Source organism: Lissotriton vulgaris, chromosome 8, assembly GCF_964263255.1.
Source record: "Lissotriton vulgaris chromosome 8, aLisVul1.2, whole genome shotgun sequence".
Classification (NCBI taxonomy): Eukaryota; Metazoa; Chordata; class Amphibia; order Caudata; family Salamandridae; genus Lissotriton; species Lissotriton vulgaris.
Genome location: NC_141696.1, coordinates 735,215,732 through 735,241,413, shown reverse-complemented (window position 1 = coordinate 735,241,413; position 25,682 = coordinate 735,215,732).

The following is a 25,682-nucleotide window of genomic DNA, read 5'->3' as shown; positions in this document are numbered from 1 at the left end:
GGGTTCCTGCGTTGGGACAATGATTGTTTTCCCTGGTCTTAATTTAGGTTCTGCCTCCTATTTACGCCACCTTTGTAAATAGGGGTAGCGTCAAAATAAATGGGTGTTGCAGCAGAATTCCCACACCAACACACATTGCCCACCCCTTTCTTGCTAAGTGTTGGTGAAAAAGGGCCTCATTTTCAAGGCATCGATAAGCCATATTACGTAGTTTAATGCCGCCTTGTAAATAAGGCGTAGCCCCTATTGCCACAGGAACGTTGAAAAAAGTGACATTCCTGTGGCGATAGGGGCTTGCAAATATGCCCCTAGGTTTTACATTTTTTGGTGCTATTTCAATAAATTGCTCCAGTGACAACCATCTACTTGTTATATGCCTCAAGACTCACATACTCTAAATAATAACATGTCATACATTCTATTAATACACCTTTTCTTTTGAAGGTTTCCTCAAACCAATAAAACAGGTGTATCTTCATCTCCCCAACATTGTAACTGATCACAGGTGTACAGCCATCATTGTCTTCAGAAGTTTTAAATGTGCGAGAAGGCAAGGTCATCCGGGCATGAAGATGCTACCCAATTCATTGTTCAGCCTGGGAGCTACTTAATTTCTGCAGGCAACAGTATTTACTGTGATAGCAACTCCTAGAGAGGCACAATTATAGAATGGTAGCTGTCCATTCTGAAACTTGGCTTTCGAAGCATAAACAAGGATTCCGGAAATAGTGACGTACCTGTGCCGCAAGGGACTTGTAAATAAGCCACGCAATGCCCATATAATGATAATGGGTTGCGATGAAGGGCCCTTTCCACATCCACACCAATTAACAGCATTTATTTTGACTACACAGAGGACATAGGAGCCATCAATCTCCATAGGAAAGGGGTTATTAATGACGCAAAGCTACTGAAGAATGTTGAATTCTCGAATCGTAGCACCATCAAAATGCAGTTTTTTTGTCCACGATGATGTATTCTTTTCTTTATGCCTACACTGTGAAGATTTCTGAGCATTAAGGGCCAACATGGTGTGCGGTTGAAAAGGCTAAATTCTACTTCAAGAACTGAGAAACTTTTATTTCCGCACTCACTTCATGTCACTGGCAGAAGCGCTCATACAATATAATATATGGGTTTAAACAGTCTCTATAGAAGTTAAATTGTGTTTTTCTCATTTGGCCATGCCCATAATTGCAACAGTTGTTGTTAATCCCAGAGCAAACCATTGTTTGTCCGGCCCTCTCACTGAAAACAAATTCCTAAAGGAAAGCATAAAGATTCCTTCAAGGACAAGCGGAACTCACCCAACAAGTAAAGAGACAGTCACTGCAAACAATTAGAAAATAAAATATAGTATAACAATGACAAAAAATGAAGCACCAAACGTGCACCCCAGTGCTCCCAGATGGATGACAGACAAGTAGGGAGTATGTGGCCTTAAAGCTACAGCAGTCGACCTCGAAGCTGTGGACCCGGGTTTGAGTCAACATCCTGTGATTCTGGGTAAATCACTGAATCTCCCCATGCCCAACAAACATGAATGTGTCCATCTGTAACGAAACTGGTGCTCACGTAAAGCGCTCTGATTGATACCTGAACCTTCGAGTCAAGTTGGTGCTACATAAAACTCTGGTTAAAAAAAAAAAGTAAGTGCTGCAAAGAAAGAGCTAGCCTTAAGGTACTGGATGGACTCACACCAGAGGATGGTGACAAAAAACTGAACCATCTGCTCAAAAATAGTACGTGCTATATATGTGCACCTGTTGTAAAAAAAATATACCAAAATGATTGCTCAAATGCAAAGAATTAAGCAGATGACTGTGGGCAGTAGATGCAGTGGTTAACGTCTTTAAACCTCAGACACCTTGCACATCATTTCCACACACAGGCAAAACGACAAACAACACAGTCAGATATTTAACTCCAAAAGAGTGCCCAGGGACCAGCAGCAAATTCGATGCTTCCCATCTGCATCAAATAGTTTGTGAAATTCTATAGTAATTGCCACTGCATTCAAGCTAGCCTGGCTAATGAGGGGTCTTACCCCGAAACCGATCCTGTGATGCTTGTTTCCAATTCAGGGATGACCTGGCTTAGACTGCTCCCATGAGACACAGAGTCAAGACTCATTTGCATATGGCTGGGATTGAACTAGGGTGGCGAAGTGAGCTAAAGAATAATGATGGATTCAACCCAGATCTGTGACTGGGGCTCCGTTCATCATCTCCTTGTGTTTGCTGGGTTCAGTGTCAGCCACCCACACAGATGCAATGAAACACCCGCACTTGAAAGCAGTTACTAGCTGTGTGTCACACTCTACAAAGTCTCAAATAAATAATAACATCTGCCTTTGAGGATAACATCAAAGAACAGCTGTAACTGGCCAAACTTCTACTGCAAGAGCCAGCTCTGCCGCCCTTTCCACAACATCACAAGGGTTGCAACAGCCCGTTTACTCCCAATGACATTCCAAAGAATTAAACTGCCTTTGTGCTCCAACATCTGACCTGAGGGGGGAACAGTCTCAATGAAAACCAAAGGCTGAAGCACGATAGTAACTTGTGCTTGATACTGGCCTCATGTCCTGAAGTTCTGCTTGGACCAGGGGCTGCTGGTATTTGAATAAGATGTGTTATTAAACATGCACTGCATTGTTTCAATTCAATTTATAAACTTTATTCGACGATTTAGGTCATAAAAGTGTACATAAAATCACAGTTTTGATTAAAAAATCCATTAAAACATATACAATAAATATTAAAAATATATTAAACTACAATAGACTAATGCCGAATATCATTTTACATTAATTAATGAATCCTAAAAACAATCTGTTAAGGTACATTTGGGGCCAGAGGCGTATTAAACAAAAATCTCATATCAATAGCCCCCAATATTTATGGGTATAGACAGCTTAGAAGTCACATGCCTACCGCTATATGTTTTCTGCGAATTACCCAAGCCCATTTCAAAAATTTGGCCACAGCCAGAGCAATTAGGGGTGTCGAGTCGGTACATAAAATTCTTAAAGCCTCCCTGTGTCTTTGTATGCCTAATAGTTTGCATACAGGCCTGATCCACAACGATCTAGGGGCAGTATACAAAGGACAGAAGAATAGGAAATGGCTTAGTGACTCTTGCTCCTCCCCACAATTAGGGCATCTATGATTACCAGTTTGCCCTGCCCATTTAGCTGTAAAAGACTTTACTGGGAGGGAACCTACTCTAAGTTGGAAATAGAGCTTACGGTCCAACTGTTTCCCAATAATGTCCCAGTTTAATTCCAGTTTTGGTCGATCCTTAATTTCCAAGAACCGTTCTGTTAATTGCGAGGAGAATCCCTTTACCCTCATGTCTGTAATCACCATCTCCCAATACTTTTCTTTAAAAAAATTTTTTAGAGGGAAATAAGGCATTTTCCGGGTCATCCCATAGCTCCCTCATACCCAATTTAAGGAGTAGAGACCGGATGGTCCTCAGCCAATGAATTTTATGGCTCGAATCCTTAACCATTATCTCCCTCAGACCCAAAGCATAATGCTGTAATTCTTCCGTAGTCCACAGGCGGCGCCAATACAATAATGGCCTTAAGAATGCTTGATCTTTTACCGCCTTTTTTCCGAGATCCCACATTAGTGGAATTAGCGGGGTACTTATGAGAACACTGGTTACTTTGCGCAAAAATTCGTTTTCTGCCAGCATCAACTTTCTTAAATCCTCAAATCCCCAAAGTTCGGCTCCGTAAAGGGCCGAACTTAGCACCTTCAACCCGTAAACTTCCATTAAGGGGCTAATGGGCTTCGTTAGTGATGAGGAGAATTTTTTCAGAAGAGTGTGATCCAGCGGGTCTAAAGAAATTCAGTGTCATAAATAATCTCTACACCAGGATACTCACCATTATTTATAAATCTATCACTAGGCCCATTCTTTGCAGGATTTGTATTTTTGACCTACTGAATCATATGACCTATTTATTTAAATCTAACACAATACATTAATTAAGTCATATATAAAGGCAATGGATAACTAATGGTAACGCAAAGAAACAATCAAGACCAGCTTGTCATTTCAAATCCATTTTATTAATTTTATTTCATAAAGAAAGCTTAAACTTTTATTTAGTAATTTAATTTTCAATCATAAAATATTAGTGGCACAAAAGGTCATGGCAATTCAATGAACCAACATCAGCATGAGAAAAGCTCAAACAGTTATTTATTTATTTCTCCATAGCCTATTTCCCTAACTTAGCTAAAAGTAGAGACCTGTAAGTAAGCAAAATAATAAAGTCTTACGTGAAAAGGAAAACTGGCAGCGTCTCTGGAGCACAGGATCGATCGAACAGTGCTCTTAGCAAGGGGGCAATTCTTATAGTATTTTCCTATCTAAAACTAACTAAAAGAATACAAATATTCGAGCAGAACTGAATCTCATTGGCTGTTAGATGTCATACGATGCGGTCATCATCCGTCTCTCACATAGCCAAAGTCACTTTCAAAAGTACTATTGTTCATGAGTATGACACCGGCAGCTTCCGAAGAAAGTAACATTTAACAAGAGCAAAAGCTTCCTTCGTCCGCTCATGCTTTTCCGTCTTTCCGCTGCCGAACGACAAGTACGGCCTTGACCAAGGAACAAATTGAACCAAATGTCCTAAACTTCCACACAGCCTTTGTTTGCAAGCCTCTCTCCAAGAATTAATGTAGAAAGATATAATTTTTCATTCCTGCATAGCTGTGCAAGGCTCACTCTGGTCAAGCTTTTCTGTCATCCATTTTAGAAGTAGGCCTCAAGCCTTTTGCATGCAATGCAATGAGGGTGTCTAGTATGCAAAGAAACACAAGACAATAATTATTTCAAGAAATAATAATTATTCTGTTACCCACCCTTACCCACTAAGTTTAACCCATTATCTATGTTACCTAGTTTTGCATTACAAACACATACACATGAGACGACAATACATAAACAAAAGCACATTTAAAGAATGCACATGCTATTATTTCCAAAACAGCTGCAGTTAGTAAATAACAAAAAAAAGACAACGTGAATGTATTATTTAAAGCAAAACGACAAACATAACAAGAGCACAAATGATTAAACCCACATGTTCATGATGGTGCATATTAATCTAAGTTGAGTCAGTAAACACATAAATCATGCAACACACATTAGTAAAAATAAAAATCACGAGAGTTTCATTTGTCACGAACTTTTTAGAAATAAATCTGAAAGTCCGCTCCATCAACTCCCTCCTCTGGTGATTTTAAAATCACCAAACAAAACCCACAAAAATTTATACTAAAATGTTTACTTTTATAAATGTCATATAATGAGTTCTCTCAGTATTAGTAAGTCTAAACTCCTGTCTCATCAGTCTGTCTCTGTCTGGGTCTATCATTTTGAGTCCTACGGAACTCATCCATTTCAATCTCCTTCTCTTGAGCCTTTTTGAGCTTATAAATTCTCTTCTTTTCCCTCATGTGCTTCTTTCTTTTGTGAATCATGCAACTGATTTTCAACAGAAGTGTCACTATAACAATAACTATAACAGGATAGAGTACTTTGCCAATAATTGAACTGCCAATGTCAGCGAACCATTCCTTAATTGCCCCAAATCTTTTTGCCAAACGTTCAGAAAAACTGTCATCTTCCATAGGTTCTATTTCAGAGTGGAATTCTGTAATATTCTTAATTAAAGATTCAATATTCTGGCTTTTATCTGGGATATATGTGCAGCAGTGCTGAACATGCAAAATCCCACAGACTCCTCCCTCTTTTGCTAAAAGGATATCAAGGGCAAGCCGGTTTTGCATAACCATGCTTCTGGTAGCAATAAGCTCTGTGTTGACCAACTGGAAACCACTTGCAGTATCAGTGGACAATCTATCAACAATTGTGGAAACTTTTCTGATCTTTATTGCATTTAGGGTGATTCCCACCATAGGAATTATTGCACCAAATATATCTCCCATGATTTCTGAAAAACTTTCCTTTTTCATTCTATTCAGGTGTTTGCCAATTTCGAATGATCCTTCATTATTTCTGTCAACATGAAAATTTTTAGGAAAAACAAGACCAAGGTAACCAATGGTCAGGAAGACTAAAATATGCCTTATTTCTACAGATAAAATAAATTCCTGGAAAAATTGGGTCTTTGCCACCTTTAAATCCCCAACCCCCAATAATTCGATAGGTATCTTCACATTGACTTGCACCAACAAAATAATTATCATATAGTGTATTATCTCTTCTGATACAAAGTTTTCCACTCACTGGTTCGTCAATATGGATGGCAGCAAATCTGTTTTCCCCATTAAGTTTTTCGTCTTCTATCTGCCAAAATTTTGACTTAGTCTGTTTCAACATTTCATTCCTTTTATAAATTGCCCTCCTCTTCTCAACCTGATCAAGAAATCATTTCTCTTCATCTCTCATTTTGCAAGTTAAATTATTCTTAAATGCGTACTCATAGGTTAATTCATTAGTAACCAGAAAGAATTCCCTCATTTGTTTGGCAGGCTTAACTTTGTTCAGACTGCTCACAACCTTCAAATTTGCAAAAGTCTCATCATAGTCTGAATAATAATATTCCAGACGACCAGTTTGATATAACAAGCTTGATATAACACTACAGGTAATTCCATAAGTTAAGGGAAGCATATTGTACTTAACCCCTTCAGAAACAGAAGTAGGAAGCTTAACACACACGTAACAATCTTTAACATCCATGACTCTAACATATTCTGAAAGAAGTCTGGAAAATGAATTAGTAGAAAAATCCCCAACTGATCTGTCCTGATGGACATCTGGTTTATGCTCAATGATTCTATTAGTTTTGCTTACTACATCATTATTAACTTGTTTTGATTCAGCTTTATTTGTTATATTTGCTCTAAAATGCTCTTTATCAATTCCAAAAGGGAAAATGACTGCTAAAATTAGCCAAACTAAAATAATCATAATAACACAAATAGAATACATTTTACAGCATCTCTTAAAAATAGCATGCCTAGAGTTATCAGCATTAGGCATTTTACTCAATTAAACAAAAATTTTAAAACTATGTAAAAATATAAAAATATACTACCCTTCTCTTAATTTTTTTTTTAAAGAGAACCTTCTAACAGCTTTTCTTCGACCTTGCGTCTGTAAAAAGTATTCAGCTAACAAAATTTCTTCGACCTTGTGTCACCTAACACAATTTCTTCATGCTTATGCCAGAAATGAAATCAACCTAATCTTAACTAAAATTTAAACTTCAATCATTGTCACTGTTTTCTTCCAAATCTTCCTGACTGCTGCTGCTTACTTCAACTATCGGTGGGATAATTATATAGGCCCACTCCGGAGATTTATACTTCTGATTAGGCTTCAATGGTCTTTTACTTTTTCTATTTATTACTTCGATTTTCTTACCAACTTGATCTTGTTTGTCTGTTTCACCTTTTTGACTTGAAATCTTGTTTACTTGATCCTTCGACTTGTTGATCAATTTGAATTTTAAATTTTCTTTAGGCCAAACATCACCTTTTCTCAAGACCTTCTTTTTCGGCTCTACTTCATTACTTTCAGCTTTCCAAGCCCTTTTTCTGAATTTTCTTATTTCTGATTCTTCATCACTATCTTCTGAGTCAGTTTCAGAGATTTCAATACTGTATCTAGGAACTTCTTTACTCAGCAGTTTCACTCCGTTAGGAACAATATCTCCGTAGCTGGTACTTGGTAATTCGTCTTCTTCTTCTTCCGGAATTACTTCTAGCTTCCCAGTATCAGAATTTCCGTTCCTGTCTTCAGAGTTTTCAATCTGCTTTTCAATACTCTCCTGATCTTGAATCTCTTCTGACACAGTTTCTTGTTCAGTTCTTTTCTCTAGAACATCTTCATCATTATCCGAATCAACGACAACGATGTCTAGATCTTTCTCATTAGATGCTTGTCTAGCTTCTGATTCTTCCAGATGTCGACTTCTGTGTCGATCTTGAGAATCTGGATTTTCAGGATTTTCTTCTTCTTCAGAATCTGAATCTGATGTAGTCTCGTCACTGTCTTCAGGATTATCTGGTGCAGGTACACGAATGGTATGACTAGGATGCAGCCATCTTTTCAAGCCCTTGCATTTGACAGCATTAGTTGTTACCAGAATTACTTGCCTTGCTTTCTGCCACCTGGGTACCAAACAGTTCCTTCTTTGATGAACTTTTGTTCTCACCCAGTCTCCCGGCAAAAGATCATGAGCTTGTTCCTTTTCTTTTGAAATCACATCTGTTCCTACCTGATGGGATACAGAGGTTACCAGGTCAGAAAGCTGCCTACAATAGTCTAAAATTGCACTATCATTTATTGCTAGCAACTTTCCAACTGGAACATGAGCCTGTCTCATTACTCTTCCCATAAGTATATCATGAGGGCTAAGACCTGTTTTCTTATCTGGAGTGCTTCTCAATGACATCAAAACAAGTGGAAGAGCATCTGTCCACTTAATTCCTGTAGCTAGACACATTTTTGAAATTCTGTTTTTGATTGTTCCATTAATCTGCTCAACAACACCTGATGCTTCTGGTCTGTATGCACAATGCAGTTTTTGTTTGATGCCAAATGCTTCACAAATTAATTCAATTAGTCTGTTCTCAAAATGTCTTCCGCGATCACTTTCAATAGTTACTGGAAAACCATATCTAGGTATGATCTCCCTCAAAAGCAATTTTGTCACAGTGATTGAATCATTGTGACGAGTTGGGAAAGCTTCAACCCATCTTGAAAACAAACAGACAATTACCAACACATATCTGAGCTTATTATGTTGAGGCATGTCAATGAAATCCATCTGTAATCTGGTGAAAGGACCACCCTCCAAGTACCGCCTTGACCAAGGAACAAATTGAACCAAATGTCCTAAACTTCCAAACAGCCTTTGTTTGCAAGCCTCTCTCCAAGAATTAATGTAGAAAGATATAATTTTTCATTCCTGCGTAGCTGTGCAAGGCTCACTCTGGTCAAGCTTTTCTGTCATCCATTTTAGAAGTAGGCCTCAAGCCTTTTGCATGCAATGCAATGAGGATGCCTAGCATGCAAAGAAACACAAGACACTAATTAATTCAAGAAATAATAATTATTCTGTTACCCACCCTTACCCACTAAGTTTAACCCATTAGCTATGTTACCTAGTTTTGCATTACAAACAAATAAACAAACACATACACATGAGACGACAATACATAAACAAAAGCACATTTAAAGCACATTTAAAGAATGCACATGCTATTATTTCCAAAACAGCTGCAGTTAGTAAATAACAAACAAAAGACAAAGTGAATGTATTATTTTAAGCAAAACGACAAACATAACAAGAGCACAAATGATTAAACCCACATGTTCATGATGGTGCATATTAATCTAAGTTGGATCAGTAAACACATAAGTCATGCAACACACATTAGTAAAAATAAAAATCACGAGAGTTTCATTTGTCACAAACCTTTTAGAAATAAATCTGAAAGTCCGCTCCATCAAGTGCCTGCCTGCTGACGATGTTTAAGCACTGCAATGTCCAATTGGCTTGACCATCCCAGATTACTCTGGAGGGTAACCCCCAGGTAGGTGAATGCATCCACCCGCTCCAGCGGGGACCCATTCATATAAATCTTCCCTCTGAATGGTCTGGCAGACCCCTGTGTCTTGCGGTCAGTAAGAACCATACATTTAGTTTTTTTAGTCTTAATTTCTAGGCCCCTATCGAGGCAGAAATCTTCAAAACGCTTCAGCGCATTCTGCAGCCCACTAGGTGTTTTGGAAATGATGAGGGTGTCGTCCGCAAACATGAGGAACGGGACCCGCTCACCAGACATTGCAGGGGCATCGGTCGGGACCAAGGAGAGGTAAACCGCCACCCCATTCACAAAGAGCGAGAACAAGGTCGGCGCCATAACGCAGCCTTGCCTCACTCCCCGCTCCACTGGGAATGGCTCTGTAACCTCTCCCTAGCAAACGTGCCCTCATGCAGACGGACGACCAAACTCAGCAGTTCTGGGGCCATCCCCTGCTCCGCTAGGACTTCCCACAATGTGTGGTGTGGGACCAAGTCAAAAGCCGCCCTTAAATCTACAAAGACTGCCTACAGGGAGCCATTTCCCAAGACCACGGTGCTCCAATATAAAATAATGAAACTAAAACCTGGTCTATGGTACTTGTTTTTGGGCGAAAACCAGCCTGGAAGTGACTTAATATGTTATCATTATCCATCTAGTTCTGGATTCGGCCCAAAACCAGCCGCCCCATGATTTTTTGCATACAGTCAATCAGACTAATTGGTCTGTAGTTACTTGCAAGGGACTTATCCCCTTTTTTATAGACCGGCACCATTTCAGCCCCTTTCCATGATTTAGGGACTTCCATCCCTTGGGCTATGGCGTTCGCCACATATAAAATGTAGGTACGCCATCATCCTCTATTATTTAAAAATAAATCTGCGGGGACACAATCCATGCCGGTAGCCCGTCCCACTGTGACAAGGTTGAATGCCCTATCCACATCACCCACAGTGAAGACAGCCTCCTTATAGAATGTATAATCAAATGCTCCCACATTGTTCCCCGTCGCCCGACTAGCGTATTGGGGCTTAAAAAAAGCAATCCAGACGTTTTGGTCAACATTGTTTTGGGGGCTCTCACGATTCCCTCCTCTGTCCCATTTAAAAATTTCCCAAAAGAGTTTGGGGTTCTTTGCACTACATGCCACTTTGAGATCCTGCCACTTGGCCTCTTCCCAGTCCCTTTTGGCTATGTGTTGTTTGAGCCTATAATTCGCACGGGCCAACCTTATTGTGCCCATGTCTTTAGTTTTTAGGGCTTGTCCCAACCCTCCCCTAGCTTGGCGGCACGAACCATCGTACCAGCTCTCCACTTCCTTTGTCAAACTTCTTCTTTTACCTGAGCTCGGTTTACAAAAATAGGTTTTAAGTTTGGTAAAAAACCCGATATGAGCTTCTAAGAGTAGATTGAAGGGGAACCCCCTTCCGGGTAGCTTCCTCCAGAGCCCCTAGTGCCCCTTCCAAATCTCCCTCAATTTTGCAGATAATTTCCTGATGTTCACCAATTTGACACCACTTAAGGTGGCGTCAACATTTGCCAAAACTAGAGCTCGAGGAGAGAGACCCCTATGAGCCTCAACCCCTTCCTGTAAACCCAGGTTAAACAATGCAGTCAAGGGATTGTGGTCACTTTCAATACGGGTCACCACCTCCATATCCTGAAGGGTAGACCACAAGCCAAAGTGGACCAATAAATAGTCAATGTTGCTTGCCCTAACACCGTTATCAAAAGTTTCCTTTCCCATTTTGTCTGACAATGTGCGCCCCTTGGCCACCCTCAGCTGGTTTCCCAACCAGAGGCACTTTAACTGAATTGCGGCCTCGGTCCACTTCCTTATGGGTTTAGTACCAAGTTGAGGAACTCCCCACCTAGCGTCCTCATCCTCTGTTAAGTGCGCAGCATCCAACCCAAAGGGTTCAAAAGTGGTATTAAAATGCCCACCGATCATTGTCCGGGTGTTAGGAGGGGTAGCCTGAACTAATATATCCAGTTCAGATACAACATCAGATTTCTTGCCACCTTGAAGGCCCCTAGCATAGACATTGTAGATATCAATTTCTAAATTAGCATGGAATCTAAACCTAACTCCAAGAATATCATTATTTACAACTGGGAGCAACTGTGTATAACATTTCAGGGACTGCCTAACCCATATCATTAGTCCCCCCATAGGACGCCCCGGACCTTTTTTAACAGCTGGAACAAAGTAATTCATATAACCCACTCTAAACATTGGTTCAACCGCCCAAACCTCTTGGAACAAACAAATGTCAAAGCGGTCAATGAATTCTACCCATGGCTGCGATTTTAGTCTTGACCCAAGCCCGCCACATTCCATGAGACCAGGGATGTCTGACATGATGATCCGTCAGATGGTACAGCCAGTTCACTCCTTTGAGGGAGACCCCCTAAACCTTGATATACGTGATTCTGTCTTTTCAAAAACCCATCTACCTTGGGCACCTCGGTGTTACCATCACTCGTGTTACACTGACCCACCTCATCCTTCCCTACTTTCCCTCAACTCTGGGTGATATTTTGGCCAATCCGAATCACTGCCTCCTCCATTGAGCCTCTCTCTCTACTACACGGAATTGTACTTTGGGGTTCGCACTGTCATTCGCAATCCCCCAGCCCTGCCAGGGCCTGGAATCTGTTGAATAACCTTATGTTCCCCAATGGGCAGTAGTTTGGTACAATCCCCTGTGAAAACATGTCCCTCTCAAAGGAGACCGAAATTGGGGGACCTTAAAAGTAGGCTAAAGGTAGCACTTGTATCCCATCTGACTGATCGTTTTGAGGCCAATTACAAATGAAATTAACGCATCTCTGGTCTCTAAAATTAATGATGATACAGTCTCCTGACACCGTCTTACATCCCCTGCCTATCCAGTTTACTCTCCTAATCCCCATGATTTCAGCTCGCATATATATTGGTAATGGGCGATACTTGTTGAGCCAGAAAATACACTTATGCTTGAGGTCTAATGATGATTCTCTTTTCCCCTGGACAAGTGATGGGACCCCTACCAAGACTACCACAAATGGGGCTGATTGGGGAGGAAGATCGATGTAAGGCAAGGGAACCTCGCTATGATCACTGGCTAAAGCAGTTAAGTTTTGCTGCCTGGCATCCCTCTTAGTGCCACCTCCCTGATTTCTCTCTTTGCTCAAGGATGTCCCTCCAGCTCCTGGTTGATTGTGAACCAAGGGTGCAGTTACCGGGGCCAGAGTAGATTGGGGAACACCATTAGCCTGCGCTAAATTTCCCACCCCTATCGGAACAGAAGATTGTGAGTTAGCAGTAGGCGCCTTATCAGTTGTCAAGATAGGTCTACTGCCCTGCCCTGTCCCGGCACCACTACTGGGACCAATTGGACCTAGGGCTACAGGTGATTTTGCCCTATTCACACTGTGCCTAGATGCTGCCTGCTTCTGTGCTGCTGCCAATAAAAGTTCAAGACATACCAATCTATTTTCAATTGATTCCAAACGCTCATGTAATGGGTGACATATCTTCTTGATAGTGCCCTCCAATTTTTCCCAAAAAGAAGGGCCCCAGTCCCGATGCAGTTCCTCCCCTATAATGTCCTGGTGATTTCCATGTCTGTTTTTATCCACCAATCGAGGTTGTATAGGGCTAATTGGTGGCCTTACTACTGGGTCATTGGTAGGGACAGAGATAACATCCGACTTAGCTTTCTTGCCCCTACAGATGTTTGGGGCCCAGGGTGCTTCCTTTTTGCTTGTTCCCTTCCTTTCTGCTGGGCCGGTCCTGCTTTTACTTGGCCAGCTGATCGAGTTTTAATTATTAGGTGAAGGGGCTCTACCTGTTTCGATTGCAGGTGCCACCTCTCTTGAAGAAGAATTGTCACTTATATTCAAGATGGTTACTGCCCGAGGCGACAGGGTAAGAGCCTCCACTCCAGACGGAGGAAGCGTACCCTGTGAATCAGTTTGTAAATGTACCGGTGATCTGGCTCCTACCAGAAGTTCCAGGGAAGATCTTTTATTAAAGTCTATGTCCAAGGATAACCTTTTCTCAGTAAGTTCTATATCCTTATGAAGGGCAGATGAAACCCTGATGAGGAAATTGTCTAGGGTACCCATTAATGACCCTCCCATTGGTTTACTGGTACTATGGCCTGGATCGGGGAGGTAGGCATCTTCGCTATGGACTGGATGATACTCGATCAAACAATATATATATTGAATCACAGACGATTTTTCCAGCGACACTGACCTTGCTGTCCTAGAGCAGGCGTTAGAGGGGTGGCCCGTCCCGTCCTTTTCCGTTCTTTAACGGGCCTAAACGGGCCCACCCTTGGCCCAGGCTTCGCCCAGCGTCCCGCTCGCGTCCCGCGGAGCAGACCTCAGTGCCGATTTATAGCGCCTCCGGGCGCTGGCGCAAGGTCAGAGGTGCGCGACGCCGCAGAGGCTTCCGGGAGTTGTGGTCCCGGGGCGGCGGCACGATGCAAAGCAGGGAATGACTCTTGGGCGGTGGCGGCGTTCGTGGCCCCTCGTATGGCCTTGGTGCAGGTAAATGCTTCTATCTCCCCCAAGCTCCGCCGACCTCAGCGCCGATTTAAAGCGCCTCCGGGCGCTGGCGCGAGGTCAGAGGTGCGCGCCGCCGCTGAGGCTTCTGGGAGTTGTGGTCCCGGGGAGGCGGCACGATGCAAAGCAGGGAATGACTCTTGGGCGGTGGCGGCGTTCGTGGCCCCTCGTATGGCCTTGGTGCAGGTAAATGCTTCTATCTCCCCCCACTGCATTGTTTACTAACATGGTCCTGTTTTAAATAAATATTTATTTATTTAATACATATTTATCAATATTCTGCACCACTTCCAAAAAACATTAGTTATTTCCTGTTGCGTTTGTTGATTTTTTTTCCTATGTCCATACCTTATATTTATGGATTTTACCACAAATATATGCAACAAATGTATGCAGGGTTTTTGCTTTACATTCTTGGTTTGTTGTTTTGATTTTAGAGTAGGTGACCTAGGACTGAATGTGACAGAATTCAAAGCAAAAACCTGGCAAAGGCCTCGATGAGCTACTGACACACAGATGTGGGTAACATAAGACCTCTGCTGCCAACAATTTGACTTGGTACACCCTGGCTAAGGAGACTGAACAATTCCTGATTGTGAGTTATCATTGGCTGTACGTGCATGTTCTCAACACAAAAACACACCCAGCCAGAGCAGTGTGGCCAGAGAAGCAAAGCGGGTTTTACCTCCACTATCAAGGGTCCCCCTTTTGACTCCCACCAAATTTCACAAATACAAATCAATTCTCAGCTGTTGAATGTAGCTTAGACTCAGGGGTGTAGCTTCAGGGGGGCTGTTTGGGGTGTTACACCCCCCTAATGAATATATTTTCTGAGGAATAGTTGGGTACAGGAACTTTCATTCATGTATGGTGAGGTGTCTTTTGGGATTTCACCTGGGATTTTTGCATATACACACTGATAAAACACACACTCACACTCATCTCTGTTTTAAAAGCCTAAAAATGGTGACTATTTGACAAAATATTGTGTTTCTCTCAGTTGGTACTCCTACCAATGCGCATTCCTCTCCATTTCCACTGCCTCTTATGACCCTCTTATGCACCCTGTTTGTCCTATAATGTATTTTAACATTATATGCCTGTGTGATTGTTGGAAAATCTGAAGCTCACTCTCCCCATCTTGATGACCAAGCTCCCCCCCTGTTTAAATGTACTCATTTACTCAGCCCTCCTTTATTTTTACTCCGTCTCAGGATTGTTGTGGCATTGCTTTAAAGTCTTACAGTGTACTCTGATACAACATTTCAATCAACAAAAGTGCTCAAAACTCAAAGTAAGTCCTTCGTAAAACCAGTGAATATTTCCTGCACCATACGCTAAAAGAAGGGTAGTTGGTTTAAATCACATAGCTTAGGAGTTACAACTTGAAACTGATAATTTGGATTAGAGCGAATATGAAGAGAAGTTTTAAGGCATAGGCAAAGTGGGCTCTGGCCCATGACCTCTGTCTTTCAAGGGGGGGATGGAGGTTGATGCTACCAGCTCTTTTCTGCAGAGAGTCTTGCTTTGATAACCTTGAATAATTCTTAATCTGACAGTTTTCCTTCAATTTACTTTTAATGTGGGTGATTTGTGAGAATTTCTTACAGACATTTTGCAGAAAAAATTGGTTGTTTCATGCAAAAACCATAAAAAAGCTTTTTAGATCAAAACAGGACCTCATATATGAGAAATGGAAGGTGTCAGGGCGATTATTTGCAGTAATATTACTGAGCTGCTGCTGTGTTACAATATGGAAAAAACACGTCATTACTCTAAATATTAGATGTAAACTTATTTAGAATTTGGACCCATGTGCCTATGCACTGTCAGTGACCCAGCCAAAGAGAGTATGAAGGAACTGAAATTGGATCATACATTCAAGGCTGTTTGAAACACTAGTCCCCAGAATACGTGTGTCCCAGGGCCAAAATCCTTACGATGTTCCTGGGATTATGACAAGAAGAAAAGGAAAACCTCTCCCAATATAATTCTTACCAGGACCTTGGGTGTCCTGAACTTAAATAGAATGCCATACAGTGTTCCTTAAGCAGAAATTCAGATAAAGGCGAGACTTGCCTCAGCAGTGACCCCCATGTCATCTTTTAAATCTGCATCAGGAGAGAGCCTAGTAAATCAGAAACAAATAGTTATCCAGTAAAGGTAGCAGAAGACAGGGCCTTATAAATCAGCAGCGCCAGCAAAGCGCACTAGAACTCAGCAGGGACAGCACACTAAAGTCTATGGAGCCTGGATGGGATTGTTACTGCTTTAAAACTCATTTAAGGTGCATTGCCTCTATCCCCACCCCCACCCTCATCACCATCTACAAGTCCCCTCGCTTGTGTGGTATGGGATCAAATCTGGTTTACTCTAGCCACCACAAGATCAGGCAAATCTACAATAGCTTCAACACCCGAGACCCTGCCACAAAGTCTGTCACCACTGCACACACCCTCCCCGCACCCCACAAGACCCTGCTCAACTTACTTACTCACTTACCACAGCCGACACACTCAACACCTTGAAGAGCATCTACTCCGGAGTCCCGTCGGACCCATGCATCTTCCATAGAGCAGCCGCCTCCATTGCCCCAGAGCTTCGCCACACCATCAACTGCTTCATCAAGACCACCACCTTCCTCAACGACTGGAAACACACTGAGATCAACCCTCTGCTGAAGAAGCCATCAGCCGACCTGACAGACCTCAAGAACTTCAAACCCATCTACCTCCTACCCTTCGCGGCCAAGGTCATCAAGAAGGCCACCAAAGCCCCACTCTCCTAGTTCATCGAAGAGAACCACGTCCTGGTCATATTAAAATCCATCTTCCGAGGTAACTACAGCACCGAGACCACACTCTTCGCCGCAACCGATGACATCTGTACCCTCCTCGAAACCACAGCACTCATCCTACTGGACCATTTCGGCCGCCTTCAATACCATCTCCCAAAGCACCTTAATCATGAGACTCCACGATGCCAGCATCCACGACAAGACCCTGGAATGGATCCACTCCTTCCTTACCGTCCGAATACAGCGAGTCAGACTACCACAGTTCATCTCTGAACCTACACAGATCAAATGTGCTTCCCGAGCTCCACCCTCTTCAATGTCTACATGGCCCACCTTGCAGACATCATCAGAAACCACGGATTCTGCATCGTCTCCTACGCCGACAACACCCAGTTGATACTCTCCCTCACCAACAAACCTACAGCTGCCAAATTAACTTTCATAGCGGGATGAAGGCTGTTGCCACCTGGATGGAAGATAGCTGCCTCAAGCTCAACTCGCAATCACAAACAATGAGGTAACCCAAAATTAGGACCGGGGTAACGTATGATACAGAAAAACAATAGTCCGATCGGAAAAAGCAACAAGAGGCATAGGAGAACTAAATATATCAAACTATCTCCTACCACTATATGGACCTTACATGCACTCAAAAGAGCCTTTAACCTGACCTTTTTGAAATATTTGGGTTCTCCAAATTTAAAGAGAAAACAGCCATTAAGGTCTGAGGGGCCGGCTGTTAGGGTTTGGAAAAGTGGTGACATCTCTAAAGTGTCTCTCAACAGCTGCCTAAAACTCTTGAGATGGAAAGCCCGATAAAACTGAAGGAGATTCAGACTGGCTATTTCGCCCTCAGCCTTTTCATTCTGAGTTTTCTCCAAGCTATTCTCGGCCTCTTTTATCTCCCAAAAAAAGCTTGTAAAGTCCCCTTGTACCTTCTTAAGCTATTCTTTCTTAAATCCCAGTGGAAAAGCATTGAACAAAGAGGTAAATTTGGGAAGTACTGCCATCTTTATCAAGTTGGCTCTACCTAAAAATGATAGAGGGAGGGTGCTCCAGACCTGTCTTTGTTTCCGTACAGTAGACACTAAATTATCAGACTTCACTTTTGCTATGTTTTCTAAATTGTGCACAATTTGAACGCCTAGATACCTCACGCTGTGTCTGAATAAATCAGATGGGAAATATTTATACCATTGCATTATTTCTGCTTTCTGTTGATTTATAGCGTAACCTGATACCTTCTCGAAACCCTCAAGTGTTTCCCAAATTTCGGAAGTGACAGACTAAGTGACCTGTAAAAATCATCAAATCGTCTACATGCAGCCGGACCTTTTTTGTCCACCCTTTACATACAAAGGGGGAAATACTCCTGCAAGATCTTAATTTAACTGCCAAAGGCTCAATATATTGATTAAAGAGAAGCGGCAATAAGGGGCAACCCTGTCTTAACCTCCTCCCAATGTGTACATTTTTAGATAAATTCCCATTAACGAACATTCTGGCAGACTGATTCTTGTACAAGGCTTTAACAGCTACCAGAAAGGTCTCTCCTAGGTTAAAACATTGGATCCCCTCATATAAAAAGGGCCAGCTAACCCTGTCAAAACCCTTTGCGGCATGTAAGGTCATAACCGTCAATGGGCTACCAGATTCTTTCACCAGATCAATTGTGCTGATTAACCCATGAGTCAATTATTGCAACTGTCTCCGTTTTAGAAGGCCTTTTTTGTCAGTATGGACCAGGGTTCCCACTACCTTATCCAGGCGCTTAGATAGTATCTGAGAATAGATCTTATAATTGCTATTAAGCAATAAAATAGGTCTCTATGACTCACATGCCCTCAGATTTTTTTTTGGTTTAAGTAGAATGGTTATGGTGGCAAAAGAGAAAACACTACTCAGAGAGCTCCAGTGGAGAAAAAGATCCTTCTGCCCCTCTAGCCCTCCTGAAAGTATTAAGGGGCAAAACATCTTGTGACCTCTCTCAGCTTACTCAGGTTTCTTGTGCCATGTGACAAAAAAAACCCCGGGTGAAGAACACCGAAGAAAGTAAGCGCTAGGCACACGAAAAAGAAGACGGAGAACATAAAAGTAACACCTTCACTTCACTTGTATTTCAAAGTCCAAGTCCAAGGTACTCTAGCGGTCTCTCCCTCACGGGCATCGCTCCATCTTGCTGAGAAAAGAGCTCCACCAAAAGCTATGGAGGGCACTGTCTCTGCAGTATTGGGGGGGGGGGGGGAGTTTTATGTCTAAAGAATTGTTTAGTCCTTTGGCAGAAGGAGACTTGTCCCCCGAGCAATTTAGCCCTAGTCTCCAGGCCTGGACTGGCCGTTGCGGGCACCGGGCAATCCCCTGTTGCGCCGCATGGGTGGGGGACGGTTTGGGGCCCTTGAGGGCCATTTTTGTTACACATCCGTAATTGCAGCATAGCTGCAAAATCGACCCTGTAACAAAATCTGCCGAAAACCGGCCCTGCAACGAGCTCAGCCGCACCCCGGACCCCCCCTTCGGGAGGGGGGCCAGCCGAGCACTTTGCCAGGGCCGGTTTTTGTTCCCAGTCCGACCCTGCTAGTCTCACTACCTCGGAAAGCCATCTGCAGGTTCAGGATGGATTACCTACTGCAGCTTCCAGGCAGATTGATATTCCTGAACCCCTGGAACTGGAGAAAATCCTGTCTACCCTGTTAACAGATGTCAGGGAGAAAGTTGCGATTTCTGAAAATAAATCATCAAAAAATGCTAGGAACTGTTGAGGGTCTGGAGGTAAAGATCAATAAATCGGGGTCATGGAGGTGTCATTAGAGGTCCTCTCAAAAAAAGTAAATGCCATTAAGGGAGAAATTCAGAGCCTGAACAATAGTGAGAAAGATAAACTGGAATTTTTAGAGAACAATATCAGAAGAAACAATATTCGGATTTTGAACATGCCGAGGGCCTCGAAAGAGGAGGCATATAATGTTTTGAAAGAAACCTCCTGAGAGAATTCAGTGTGGAAATTGATCAGAGCTGCCTAGAGGAGGATATCCAAAGAGTACAGAGGGATCCTTTCACGAGGCGCCCGGGAAAGAATAACCCAAGAAGGATTCTGGTGAACTACAAATCTTACTCCCTAAAAGAAAAAATTCTGACAGGAGCCCTCAAAGCAGGCTTTTTAAAAAAAATAAGATGGTCTGTCCTTCCGTATAAGATCAGATAGCTCACGTGCCACGCAGCACAGGCAATGGGAATTGGGCAAATTCATTCAGGAATTGAGGTAGATGGGAGCTACCGCAAACATACGATTCCCTGCCATGCTTAGGGTAATGCAAAATAATAAAATGCAGAACTTCAGGGACCCAAGCAAAGTTACTGCATTTATTGCACAGATCAAGGAACAGCAAATATAATCCTCAATATTTCCGCCCCTGCACAGCAAGAGAGTTCACATGAGGTAATCCAACATCAGTTTACCTTTAGTGTACAGGGATGGTTCCCCGGAGTGGGGGCAAGGGATTCCAGGATGGGGGTGGTGGGACACTCACAAGAAAGAACTAGGCTTTTAGGCATTCATTTTCTTTTAATTTACTTTTCATCTCATGGCAAATTCGGATAAGCCTAGGCTTTTAAAGATTCTATCTTGGAACGTCAGTGGTTTCAGGGTTCCTGCAAGAAGGAGGAACATCTTGGAGTATCTGAGAATTAAGGATATAGACTTCTTCTTTATTCAGGAATCACATCTGGCCAAAGAAGAATGGCCTGAGATTTTAAGGGGTCAGCAGTGGATTGAGCATTGCATATACACTTCACAGTCATGTGCGATGAAAGGGGTGAAAGGGGTTTCCCTTCTTTTAAAAAAATCTGTCCAAGCCATACTGGCGGAGTGTGTAGTAGACCCATGCAGTAGGTGGGTAATAGTTAAAACAAAATTCATAATGTATGGTTGGCTTTTGTGAGATATTATGGCCCTAATCTAGACAACCCCATACCCCTATGCACCCTATTTTCCATTTAGTTGATATTAGCGATCCCATTATATTGGGAGGTTGACTTTAATGTTTGTCTGGATCCAGCACAAGATACAACCTCTAGAAGGATAGATTTGTCATCCCCCAATGTGAGAGGGGCTTTGAAGCAACTGATAGCTGACACAGGTCTTGTAGATATCGGTAGGACTATGAGTCACAAGGGTGGAACAGAAGGGGTAAATTTCACTTTGCATATTAAAAACCATGGTCATCGTTCCAGGATAGATTTTTTGGTAGATTCAAGTATTAGTAAGAATATTCAGAACGCCATGCATGTTTCTAAACATTTATCGGACCACTCTGAGGTTTCTCTCTAGATTATGTTCTGTGACAAAGCACCTTTGTGACGCTGGATATTAAATCGCATGTTGCTTTTAGATTGCATGGTGGTGGAAAATCTTAGGGCGGTCACAAAGGAGTTTTCCTTTTCAACCTTGATTCAGCTGCTTTAAATGTTGTTTGGAACTTGTAGACCTGGCACCATTGGCATGGGTCTCCCTTTCATTTTTGCTGTTGCCTCAAGTGTTTTTCTGGTGTTAGATGCTTTGGGCACTGTGCCACTGCTGTCCAGTGCCACTGTGCGAGTGCTCCCTACTGAAAATTGATGTATTGATTAGTGGTTCCATGATTGAATTTGAATTTAAAACCATTTATTCAGCGCACTTTTACCCAGCGGTTTCATGGCGCTATGTGTAATGCAGTGGGCGACAGCAGATGGGAGAGGTCTAAGCAGTGTAGGCCTGCGCAAATAGGAAGGTTTTAAGGTCCTTCCGGAACTGCAGGTAAGAGGGAGATGTTCGAAGGGCAACAGGAAGGGAGTTCCAGAAAACTGGAGCAAGGACAGCGAACTTCGCTCCACCCGCCCTCTGTTTTTTAAACCGGGGGGTGGTTAGGAGGGCCATGTGAGAGGAGCGAAGCTCTCTGCTTGGAAGATACGGCTTGATAGCAGAGCATATGAACTCAGGGGTGGTGCCCGACCTTGCCTGGAAAGTGAGGCAGCCAAGTTTGAAGAGGGCGCGCTCTTTCACCGGCAGCCAGTGCAGTGCTTTAAGCAATGGAGTGGCCCGATGGTATTTAGGTAGGCCATGAATCAGGCGAGCGGCCTGGTTCTGCACCAGCTGCAGGCGGTGGATCGCATAGGCAGGGGCCCCATTGTAGATTATGTTGCCATAATCAATACGGGATAGTACCATGGCCAGCACAATGATTGTATATTTGGTTTACTTGTCAGACCCTATTACAGTGCACTGCGTGTGCCCAGAGCGTGTAAATCCAAATGCTGCTAGTGGGCTTGCAGCACTGGTTGTGCCACCCACAGAAGCAGCCTTGTAAAATGTGTTTACGGTCTGCCATTGCAGAGCCTGCGTGCAGTCTGGTACTGTCATGCTGACTGGACAAGTGCACTCACTTGCCAGTCCCTAAACCTTCCCTTGTCTTCATATTAGTTACCCCTATGGTAGGCCCAAGGGCAGGGTGCATTGTAAGTATAAGGTAGGACAAGCCCTGATGTGTGTGGCATGTCCTGATAGTGAATTACAGCCATTTTTGTTTTTCACTATTGCAAGGCTACCTGTTCCCATAGGCTAGAATGGGCTACTGGATTGTTACATGTTTATAATCCTAGCAGACTCAGAGAACATGGTAGAAATTCGAGCTTAGTATGCCTGGACTCAGAATAATAAACCACATCTTTTAGTAAAGTTTATTTTAATATTCTGTGTTTGCAAATCCCACTTTTAGAAAGTAGGTATTTGCTTGCCTAACCATTTGAGCCCGCCTCTGCGAGTTTGTGTATTCCTTGTCTGGGTTTGTGTGTGACAGGACTGAGGAATTCCAGGAGACAGGCTGGGGCTGCCAGGTGGTGAATAGGGAGATCTGCATCTAAGATGGGAGGGAGGAGTTGCACCTGGGACCTGAACAGGGCTGGGCCTCCACCCCCTGTGGTGTGTCTGATGTCTCTGCCCTGCTCACTGAAAGAAGAGAAGGAAGACTGTCAACAAAGTGCTCCTGGACTGTACTTGCCTTCCACAATGCTGGCTCCACCTCCTGAGGGGGGTCTGATGTGCCTGCCCTGTGCTGTGAAAGGGAAGGAGAAGTCTGGTAAACAGAGTTCTTCAGAACTGGCTTGAACTGGGCACAGGCCCCTCTCCCCTCAGAGGACAACGGATTTTGGGGTGTAAGTATTGGGACCCTGAGCCAATGAAATTAAATCACTCCTGGAACTGACAAGAAGAAACCTCTGCTGAGGAGAAGGGACCTGAAGAAACTGAGGAGGGACTATTCCCAAGCTGAAGTGCTGCTTGGGGGATTGGCCTGCAGTGGTTGCCTGGCTGCCTAAAGAGGAGAAAGGACTTTGTGGATTTTACCCTTGCTTTTCAACTTGTGTTATAAAGATCTCCGAGGGCTTGGAAGAGAGCTTGCCCCCGGACCGAAGTCCCAGGACCAGTGGACTTCACCAGCCTTTGTGAATTGCTACTATTCCAGTGGCTACAGAACAAGGGAGTTGTGACCGACTCTCCCGACCGGCCCGGTGTTCTGTTGGCACCGCAGTCAAGCAGAGTACTTGTAAAGCGCTCTACTTACCCGTGAGGGTCTCAAGGCGCTAAGGGGAGGAGGGGGGGGGGGGTGCTGCTACTGCTCGAAGAGCCAGGTCTTGAGGAGTCTTCTGAAAGCGAGTAGGTCTTGGGTCTGCCGTATGTGGGTAGGGAGGGTGTTCCAGGTCTTGGCGGCGAGGTAGGAGAAGGATCTGCCGCTGGAGGTCATTCGTTGGATGCAGGGGACAGCGGCGAGGGCAAAGCTGGCAGAGCGGAGCTGGCGGGTGGGGGTGTAGAAGCTGAGTCTGCTGTTCAGGTAGGCTGGTCCGGCATTGTGGAGTGCTTTGTGTGCATGGGTGAGGAGCTTGAAGGTGATCCTCTTGTCGACGGGGAGCCAGTGTAGGTCTCTCAGGTGGGGGGTGATGTGGCTGCGGAGGGGGACGTTGACGATCAGTCGGGCGGAGGCGTTTTGGATGCATTATAGTCGTCGTAGGTGTTTGGCTGGGATTCCTGCGTAGAATGCGTTGCCGTGGTCCAGTCTTGTGCTGACGAGGGCCTGTGTCACCGTTCTTCTTGTTTCGGTCGGGATCCACTTGTAGATCCTGCGGAGCATGCGGAGGGGGTTGTAGAAGGAGGAGGAGTCGACGTTGACCTGCTTAGACATGGAAAGGGAGGAGTCGAGGATGAATCCTAGGTTGCGTGCATGGTCAGTGGGTGTTGGTGCTGTTCCCAGTGTGGTCGGCCACCAGGAGTCATCCCAGGCTGAGGGGGTAGGTCCGAGGATGAGGACCTCCATTTTGTTTGAGTTCAGCTTCAGACGGCTGCTCCTCATCCAGTCGGCGACAGCCTTCATTCCCTCGTGGAGGTTGGTTTTGGCGGTGTGTGGGTCCTTGGTGAGAGAGAGAATGAGCTGGGTGTCGTCGGCGTAGGAGATGATGTTGAGGTTGTGATGGCGGGCCACTTGTGCGAGGGGGGCCATGTAGATGTTGAACAGCGTCGGGCTGAGAGATGAGCCCTGGGGGACGCCGCAGATGATGTCGGTGGCTTCGGATCGGAAGGGTGGGAGGCGGACGCTCTAGGTTCTGCCGGAGAGGAAGGACGTAGTCCAGTCAAGGACCTTCTCTTGGATTCCGGCTTATAGGAGGCGTGTCTTTAGAGTGCGATGGCAGACCGTGTCGAAGGCGGCTGACAGGTCCAGGAGGGTGAGGGCTGATGTTTCGCCGTTGTCTAGTTGGCGCCTGATGTCGTCTGTGGTGGCGATGAGGGCTGTCTCGGTGCTGTGGTTTCGTCTCAATCCGGACTGGGACGGGTCCAACTGAGCAACGTCGGCCTCAAAGAACGCAAGCTCTGCGCTAACCGACTCCGTCTCGACAAGCCGTAGCCTGCACCGCGACTGGAAGGACACCGCAAGATGCAACGCCTCGCTACACTGAAACGAACTGGTCTGACCGACGCGGTACCAGCTGCTGACTTCGAGTCCTGTGACCGCACTGGAGTTGGACACCGCCTCCCACACTTCACGACACACCGCCCGACTCGCACCGCTGGCCGCACTGACCGATGCCAGCTGCCGAACTCTGGCTCAAACGCTGCACTGTAAAGCTGGAAGCACCGCAACGAGCAACGTCTGCCCCGAACAACGCAAGCTCTGGGCTCACCAACGCCGTCAACGAGCTGTGGCCTGTACCGCGACGGAAGGGACACCGTGACGTGCAACGCATTCTTTTTCTAAACCACGACAAATACCGGAACCGGCTCGCACATCAGTGCCGGCCTCCTCAAGGAAAAGGTACTGTGTTTGAGTCTGTCGACATGTGAGTGGGCCCGGACCGCCGCCGGTTCGCTGAATTTGTTAGACTCTGTTCTTTCAGCACGCCATAGTTCTGTAACTCTATTTTTATTTCCAACCGTAAATAAGACTGTTGTTTGAGACTGACATATGTAACTAAAGTTTCAGAAATGCAATTACGTGTATGTGTCTTAATCTTCTGGTTTTGAAATCTTGTCTGCAGAATTAACCTCGTAACTGTGGTTAGAATCCACAAGACTGTTTTCTTCTTTTCCATATAGTGGTGGGAGATCTTTTTATATATCCAGTTCTATGCCTCTTGTTGCTTTATCCTGCACTCTACACCACTCTAATGTGCACCACTGCACTCTGCGCCACTACAGTCTACTCCAGCACTCCACACCA